At 45.0% G+C, this 8,386-nt stretch overlaps 1 long non-coding RNA gene across 1 annotated transcript; it reads right to left on the bottom strand.

Annotated features, from left to right (window-relative positions):
- Window positions 1-1,150: 1,150 nt before the first annotated feature.
- LOC116441388 lies at window positions 1,151-7,834 on the bottom strand. The gene is made up of 2 exons (XR_004239050.1): window positions 7,635-7,834; window positions 1,151-3,791 (listed from the first exon to the last, which is right to left on the bottom strand). It is a non-coding gene; the product is annotated as an uncharacterized LOC116441388 (long non-coding RNA).
- Between the last annotated feature and the right edge of the window lie 552 nt (window positions 7,835-8,386).

Below are 8,386 nucleotides of genomic sequence, written 5' to 3'. Positions count from 1 at the left end.
CACCGCAGAGTCTCCTCCCGGACCCCCTCCCTTTCCATGGCCATCAGCCCCATCTGTCCTTGGGGCACAGTGGCTCTCACCCTCCCGGCCAGCCCCACTGGCAGCTCTCAGGCCAGGCTTGGAGCCTCTGCAGACTTCAGTCTGCCCCTCCATCCCCCCGCATCCCTCCTCCTTCCCCCGCCACTCACAATGAAAGAGTTAAAATCATTGTACTTGGGCATGCTTTGGTGTACTGGGGCTAGAATAAGATACATTGTAATCAATGTAGAAGCTAGCTGAGTAACTTGGCAAGAGATAGGGAACAAAGCTTGCCAAAATGAAGGACAGAGCTTGCTAAAACCAGGAGAGAAACTGCTGAAACAGTTGACAAGAGACTGCGCATGCCTAGGAAAGAAAGGTGAAAAGTGCAAAGTGAGGAAGAAGATGCAGCCTTCATCAAACGACCACCAGCACAACCACCAGGGAGCCCTGCGCCTGCGCTCCGTGTGTGCTAATGAAAACAATGAGTTCCAAGAAACAGTTTGCATAACCCCACCTTTCTAGGGAAAAAAAACGAATATGCATAAACTGTAACCATATCTTGTAATTTGCTCTGTGCCTGGGGGGTATGTGTTAGGAGGAGTGATCCCAGCACACCCAGCATGCTGAATAAAGCAAATACCGGCTTCTTGGGCTTTGTCTCGGAAGTATCTCTTGGCCTGGTTTGGGGCGATTCAACTGGCGACCCAGATGGGACCCTAACTCTGCTCGGCTGCCGGATCCGTGGGTAAGCAGACCTCCCAGTTGCAACCCTGAGTTCTCAGGGGAAGCTCAGCTGTCCTTTGGCTTATGGTGGGAACAGAGAAGGACCATCTGCACCAAATTAAGGTATTTGCTGTTTTTGTTAAGCAGAAATACCCGCGGGTCTGGGGTGCAAGTCCCCAAGCGTAGGTTGAAAGCCCCGAGGAGACTCAGTCTCCCAAAATTAGTACTAGGCAAAAAAAAAAGGTACCTTTAAGGAACAGGGGGTTGGACCCCACTCTTAGAGGAGCTGGAGGCCCCAAGGGTAAGAGTCTCTGCTGCTGTATTAGGGGTTGCAGGCCCCAGGGGTTGGACCCCACTGTCGTGCTGTTATTTTGTTCTGTCTTGTTGCTTTTTACTGCTGCGTTATTGTGGTATTTACTGTGGAATCACTGCTATTGTCTTTTGTTGTGTTGCCATTTTACTGTGGGTCTTTTTTTTCTTTTTTTCTGTGGCTTCCACTGTGGAATGAGTGAGAGTGAGAAAGAGTGAAAGAGATGTGCTGTGCAAGGAGTGAATGAGTATAAATCATATAAACCGGTGCAACAAGTAAATGAGTATAAATCATATAAACCATTTGTTTGGGGTTCAACCTTGTTATCTGGAGGGAGGTGGATTGTCTTATTGGAGGGGAAAGATTTTTAGCTTTGGACTAGGAACATTCAGATCCCCAACATGATATAAATACAACACCACCAGGTTACACAGTACCACCAGGGTTTTTCCTTGAAATTCCTTGTTTGTAGTGGAGTAGGAATTTTGAGGCTTGGACTTAGTGTGATTGTGTTCATTGTCAGAGAAGATAGTATTGTACATTTACTAAGAGAGATACACAGTGCCGTAAATGGTGGGAAAATGAGCTCACTTTTAGGCTAGGGAGAGAAGGGATTCAATAGCCACTAGACAGGAGCACAGAAAGGAGTTGGCAAGATTGGCAGAGGATAAGGGCAGTGTGGCCAAGGAGAGCAAAGGAACCTGAAAAGGCAATCATTATTTCCCTAGTGTGTGGGAGAAAGGACTCGGTTCCCCGGACCTGGGAAGTCTTAGAGAAGGATTGGGAGAAAGTGTGTAGGTCAGAGGCAGGTTTGATTGGCAGAAGGAGAAAAGGAGAAGGAGACCATGGGATCATCAGTAAGCAAGGAGATAACACAGCAAAGTCCATTAGGGTGTGTGTTGGCACACTGGAAGGAGCTAGGAGGAATCCCAAGGGGAACTTTGAAAAAGAGCACCCTGATTAAGTCCTGTAATCAATGGTGGCCACTGCATAAATTAGATGATGGTGAAAAGTGGCCAGAGAATGGGACCCTAAACTATGACACCCTACTCCAGTTAATGTTATTTTTAAAGAGGGAGAACAAATAGGATGATGTTTTACGCCGACTGCTTCTTTACTTTAAGACACAAACCAAAGTGGCAGAAGCAGCGTGGCATTAATTTAGCACCACAGGACACGACGGTCCTGTTGTTAGAAAAAGAAGCAAAAGGAAAAAGCCACATGAAGAGGTGTTGCTCCTCATGCAGTATAGGACAAAGATGCTTAAAACTTAAGGCTGAAAGAGAGCAAGACCCCCTGATGCCCAAGGACTGTTAGCATATTGGCTGTTAGAAATCAAGGTGTTGATTGGGAGGATATAAATTTAATGCTATCAGAGTTAACTGAGACAGAAAAAGCAGCTGTAGTATCTGCAACAAAAACACACGTGCAGGGACAAATAGCCACTGGAATACTACACGGGAATGTAGGTAACGTTTTCCCTACCACAGATCCACATTGGGACCCAAATGATCCACAAACATATCCATTTTTGGTTGGATACAGGAAATTAGTGACAAAAACACTGCATCCTGTAATGGCCAATCCTTACACTTTACTTACAAAATTACAACATGACTGGGTGTGGTTTTCAGTTTTAGATTTAAAGGATGCTTTCTTTAAACTGCCATTAGCTGAAAGCAGTCAGGAAATTTTTGCTTTTGAATGGGAGAACCCTAAAACAGGGAGAAAGAGCCAACTTACATGGACTATATTGCCACAAGGGTTTAAGAATAGCCCCACAGTCTTTGGTGATCAATTAGCCAAAGAATTAGAGACCTGGATACCACCACCTGGAGAGGCTACACTTCTGCAATACTTTGATGATTTGTTAGTTGCCACCAAAACTCAGGAGGATTGTAAGGCATGGACTGTAAGCCTCCTGAATATCCTAGGACTAAGTGGATACAGAGTATCTCCCGAGAAAGCGTGACTCATTCTCGAACCAGTTACACATCTTGGATACGAATTGGCAAGAGGAGAAAGAGCCCTGGGTAACGACAGGAAAGAGGCAATCTGCCAAATACCCCAGCCAACTACAATCAAAGAATTAAAACCTTTCTGGGAATGACAGGATGGTGTAGATTGTGGTTTTACAGCTATGGATTAATTGTGAAACCTTTATACCAACTCCGAAAAGAGACCGGGGGAACTCACCTATGCTGGACACCAGAGACTAATAATGCATTTGTAACTCTGAAACGTGAGTTAATGCAAGCTCCAGCATTGGGCATACCAGATGTCATGAAACCTTTTCTGTTGTTTTCACATGAAAGGCAAGGAGCAGCATTGGGACTTTTGGCACAGAAGCTGAGACCGTACAAAAAGCCAGTGGCTCATTTCTCCAAGCAGCTGGACGTGGTCAGCCAAGGAGAGCCCACCTGCCTGCGTGCAATAGTAGCCGTGACCCTGAACACAGAGGAAGCCCTCAAGTTCACACTGGGCCAGCAGATAACTGTTTTTGTCTCACATACTGTGTCGGCAGTGCTCATACAGGAAATCACTGGTTAACCTCATCTCGCTTTCTCAATATCAGGCTGTCCTAGCAGAATCAGAGGACGTGAGTATCCGAGTAACCAACGTTTTAAACCCAGCAGCTTACCTCCAGGGTGGGGCTGCTGAGGAGCCTGTATAGCATGACTGCATTGAAACCATGGAGGCGGTTTACTCCAGCCACCCAGACTTGAAGGACTCTCCGCTAGAAAATGCAGACAACTGGTTCACTGATGGGAGCAGCTATGTCAAGAATGGTAAGTGGTTTGCTGGATATACAATTGCAACCACAGATGCCATCATCGAAGCAAATCTGTTACTTGTGGGGACCTAGCTCAAAAGGCTGAAATAATAGCCCTGACTCGAGCTTTGATATTAGCCGAGGGTAAACCTATCAACATTTGGACTGATTCAAGGTATGCTTTTGGGGTGGTACTCGCTCACCAGGCTATTTGGAAAGAAAGGGGTTTATTAACCTCAGAGAAGAAAGAAATTAGGCATGCTACTGAAATCTTACAGCTGCTGGAATCAGCCTTAAACTCTCAAAGGTAGCTGCAATGCATTGTAAGGGACACTCCCAGGGCAGCACCATCCCTGAACTGGGAAATGCTATGGCAGACAAAACAGCAAAGGCAGCAGCCAGTGGGGTTCAGATTCAAGCCCTAGCTCTAATCCCTTCTAGCATCCTTATGGGTGGAAAAAAAAACCCCACCATACGACACTGATGATTTGAATTGGATACAAGAAGAAAAGGGACAAGAAGGATCAGATGGGTGGGCTAGGATAAAGGATCTCATAGTCATAACCAGAAAACTGCTAAAACTATTTATCCAGAGCAAACATTCTAAAACACACTGGGGAGTTCACGCCTTACATAACCATTTAAAGGACAAAGTGATAGCATCAGAACTAAAGGAAACAATCGGGGACGTAACTTCCGCTTGTGAAATCTGTCTCAAAAACAACCCTAATATCACTGCGAGGCTAAACACAGGAACTATCCCTAAAGGAGCTTTACCAGGGGATGTGTGGCAAATTGACTTCTCTGAATTACTTAGAAAAGGGGGACACAGGTATCTTTTAGTCCTCACAGACACTTTCTCAGGCTGGCCAGAAGCTTTCCCTTGTAGAACAAATAAGGCTAGAGATGCTGTTAAAGCTGTAGTACAGGAAATTATTCCACAATTTAGGGTGCCCAGGGAAATTAATTCTGGTAGGGGATCACACTTTGTAGCCCAGGTAGTGCAGGGAATAAGCCATCTATTAGGAATGCAAGGGCAGCTACATGGCCATACAGGCCACAGGCAAGTGGACAAGTAGAAAAGATGAATCATTTAATAAAGCAACAATTAGCTAACATTTGTCAAGAAACTAACTCGTATTAGTATCAAGCTTTACCCATGGCTTTGCTGAGAATTAGAGTAAAAGCATGACTCAAAGAGAAATTAACTCCCTTTGAAATTCTGTATGGGAGACCTTATGGGACAAACGTGGTTCCCAATGATAGTGTGGCTCTGGTGGGGCAGAACTCCTTGATTGATTATGTCAAGCAATTGGGCAGGAAATTGCAATCAATACGAACTGAAGTTCTAAACTGCCAGCCAACACAACCTAATAAGCCATTCCATGATGTAAATCCAGGAGATTGGGTGTATGTTAGGTCTCTTACAAGTGATCCTCTGCAGGAGAAGTGGGAAGGACCACACCTGACCCTGCTGGCAACTCATACAGCTGTAAAGGCACAAGGAAAGCCAACCTGGCTTCATTACTCCAGAGTGAAGAAAGCACCTGAAGATCGATGGGTTGTGTCTGACCAATCACCAGATGGACTACAGCTAAAACTTAGCCACAAATCATGAACAGCTGGTTATGTTTTGTCGCTTTTTAGCAGGTTGCAGGGACTTTTAACGTAAATAATGTGTGGTTTTGTCACATATAATGATTTTACTAAGCATACCTGTGAATGATGGTTTAGCATAGTCAGGAAATGCTTATTTGCAATGGGTAAGGAATTTTACAAGTTCTTTCAATGTTTCTAATTGCTAAATATGCACTGCTATCCCTCGAGAAAATGGGCAAATTCCACTGTTAGGAATACCTTCCACAAACTGGACGAGAACATTCCAAAAGAAAGGTAAACAAAGGAACTGCACACATAACATTACTGAGAATGAGGGAAAGAGCTTCCAGCTGAGTGATTTGCCCCCAGAATATCATTTTAAAGTAAAAAGTAAGTGCAGGAATGATACTAAGTGCCCTATACCACCTGATATTTTTGCTATCTTTCAGCGAGATCCTAACTGTACTAACACCATAAATCTGAGTACATTTGATTGTGATTCCCCTTTGTAGAAGTGCCTCAATCATACATTGTTTAAACAAAGGACACTAACTACACTGCCTTAGGCCGCAACAGGACAGGCCCTCCTTGGTGGGCCAAATGCCCTTTAGAACCTGGATACTGGTGGCTGTGTGGTGATGGAAAGGCCCAGAAACACTTAAAACTAAAAAAAAACCACTGCTTTGCCAGCTATCTCACCTTAGCCACCTGATATGAACCAAGAAAGAAGTTGGGAGGAACAGTTCAGAGCTATGGAGATGAAATCAGAGGGCCCCAATAACCCCCTAATTCAATAGGGAACCGGCTTCCATAGTTGTGTTTGTGCATTATTTCCAACGTTAGGAATAGTACAGTTAGAAAAAGCAATTGTAAACATTTCAGCTGAGATGGAAATTACAGCTAACTCAACAGCTGATGCACTTAGGTGACTACAGACTGAAATGGAATCTTTGAAAGATGTAGTTTTTCAAAGTCGTACGGTATTAGACATGATTATAGCTCAAATAAGAGAAGTTTGTACTTTGGTAAATGCTTGCTGTTGCACTTACATAGATCAAAGCAAACAAATAACCTGAATATTCGCACTATTTGGAAACATACCGAAGTGCTGCATGAGGTCACTAAAGATGACACTGCTTGGTCGGCCAGTTTGTGGCATATGTTTACATCTTGGTTACCTGATTTCTCCTGGCTTAAGCATTTAGTCTTTGTTGCAGTTATGACAGTAGTATGTGTATTAATGTTGTGCATTTGCAGTAATTGCTTATTTACGTTGTGCAAGTAGAATTCAAACGCCTATGCACAATGGCGAAAGCATAAGCTTAGGAATAAGGTAGAAAAAAGAACTCTACTGCCAAGAAATGCAGGAGTTGTAAAAGAATTTACAACTTTTCAAGAGAAGGCGGGAATGAAAGGATTAAAATCATTGTACTTGGGCATGCTTTGGTCTACTGGGGATAGAATAAGATAAATTGTAAAATGTACAAGCTAGCTGAGTAACTTGGCAAGAGATAGGGAACAAAGCTTGCCGAAATGAAGGACAGAGCTTGCTAAAACCAGGAGAGAAACTGCTGAAACAGTTGACAAGAGACTGCGCATGCCTAGGAAAGAAAGGTGAAAAGTGCAAAGTGAGGAAGAAGATGCAGCCTTCATCAAACGACCACCAGCACAACCACCAGGGAGCCCTGCGCCTGCGCTCCTGTGTGCTAATTATAATAACGAGTTCCAAGAAATAGTTTGCATAACCCCACCTTTCTAGGGAAAAAAACGAATATGCATAAACTGTAACCATATCTTGTAATTTGCTCTGTGCCTGGGGGGTGTGTGTTAGGAGGAGTGATCCCAGCACACCCAGCATGCTGAATAAAGCAAATACCGGCTTCTTGGGCTTTGTCTCGGAAGTGTCTCTTGGCCTGGTTTGGGGCGACTCAACGCTCCCACCGCTCTGACCCCGGCCCCCTCCCAGCTCAGCCCCCGCAGCGCTCACGGCTCCCCCGAGCTCCCCCAAACCGGCTGCCAGCAAAGGCGGCTTCCTCCAGCCCCCGCTCGGAGCAGACACCACCCGCCCGCTGCCCTCGGACCCCTCTTCTCCTGCCCGGCCATCTCCCCAGACACGGCCAAACACAGGCAACAGGAGGCAGGAGCCCAACAAGATCCCGCTCCGGGCTGCTCCCGCCTCCCAGCCCCACAGCCCATCCCAGGTCCTACCGTCCCCCTCCGGACCCGCAGCTCCCGGGCTGAGAGAAGCCCATCTCAGTCCGTTTTTATCCAGCCCTGGCTCTTAACTCAGTGCTGCTTCCCTTTTATAGCAGCAGCAGAACAATTCCAAGAAATCAGGCATTTTAGTGCAGCAGAATGTGAAAGTGGAACCACTCTTTTGGAGTCAGATGATTTGGATTAGAGCCCAATTTCCGCTCCAGCCGTGGTTTGAGTTGACTGACGCTCCACTCTCAGCTCTTTGCACAGAGCTCTGACCCTGAACTGCTGTGCTGGTACCTGGAGGGCAGGTGAGGCCCTCAGCCCTTCCTGGGGCTGGTGCTCCATCAGGAAAAGGAGCAGGGGCAGCACAGCATCTCTGTTATTGACAGATTGATGCATAAAGTCATCTTTCATAAGTTTCTTTAGTGTTACAGCGTGTGTAAGTTTTCTTCAGCAGTGATAAATTTGTAGTGATCCATAATGTAATGTGGATTTGATTGCTGCTATTGATGACTGCTGGCATTAATTTTGATTGCTGGTGACGTCTGCAATAATTAATATAATATTAATGTAATTATTATTGCTATTGACTGCTGCTATGAATATAATTACTTATAATTACTACTATAATTGACTGCTGCTGTAATTAGTTAGTATCACAAGAGTACTGGGATACAACTGATTTTTAATAGTAATATTGTAAACTGTGCTAGTTGGATGCATGTCCAGGTAAATACAGATGGAGAGGGATGTTGGACAAG

Source organism: Corvus moneduloides, chromosome 3, assembly GCF_009650955.1.
Source record: "Corvus moneduloides isolate bCorMon1 chromosome 3, bCorMon1.pri, whole genome shotgun sequence".
In the NCBI taxonomy this organism is placed as follows: domain Eukaryota; kingdom Metazoa; phylum Chordata; class Aves; order Passeriformes; family Corvidae; genus Corvus; species Corvus moneduloides.
Note: the sequence above shows the minus strand (reverse complement) of the source record. Positions and strands in the feature narration are given on the sequence as shown.